This window comes from Priapulus caudatus, unplaced genomic scaffold (assembly GCF_000485595.1).
Source record: "Priapulus caudatus unplaced genomic scaffold, Priapulus_caudatus-5.0.1 Scaffold1011, whole genome shotgun sequence".
NCBI classification, from domain to species: domain Eukaryota; kingdom Metazoa; phylum Priapulida; class Priapulimorpha; order Priapulimorphida; family Priapulidae; genus Priapulus; species Priapulus caudatus.
In genome coordinates this window covers 39372-39947 of record NW_014578072.1, presented here as the reverse complement: position 1 = coordinate 39947, position 576 = coordinate 39372, and the positions used below count along the sequence as shown (strand labels likewise).

Below are 576 nucleotides of genomic sequence, written 5' to 3'. Positions count from 1 at the left end.
GCACACGCACAGGCACGCAGACACAAGCACAGACACGCAGACACACGCACAGGCACGCAGACACAAGCACAGACACGCAGACACACGCACAGACACGCAGATGCACGCAGAGACACGCAGACACACGCACAGGCACGCAGATGCACGCACAGACACGCAGACACACGCACAGGCACGCAGACACACGCACAGACACGCACATACACGCACAGACACACAGATGCACGCAGAGACACGCAGACACACGCACATGCACGCAGATGCACGCACAGACACGCAGACGCACGCACAGGCACGCAGACACACGCACAGACACGCACAGACACGCAGACACACGCACAGGCACGCAGACACACGCACAGACACGCACATACACGCACAGACACGCAGATGCACGCAGAGACACGCAGACACACGCACAGGCACGCAGATGCACGCACAGACACGCAGACACACGCACAGGCACGCAGACACACGCACAGACATGCACAGACACGCAGACACACGCACAGGCACGCAGACACAAGCACAGACACGCAGACACACGCACAGGCACGCAGACACAAGCACAGACAC

At 60.6% G+C, this 576-nt stretch overlaps 1 protein-coding gene across 3 annotated transcripts in view; it reads right to left on the bottom strand.

The window, feature by feature from the left end:
* The window catches only part of LOC106814945 (general transcription factor 3C polypeptide 3-like), a 33924-nt gene that overhangs the window by 12279 nt on the left and 21069 nt on the right, over positions 1-576 (bottom strand). The window lies entirely within an intron of this gene.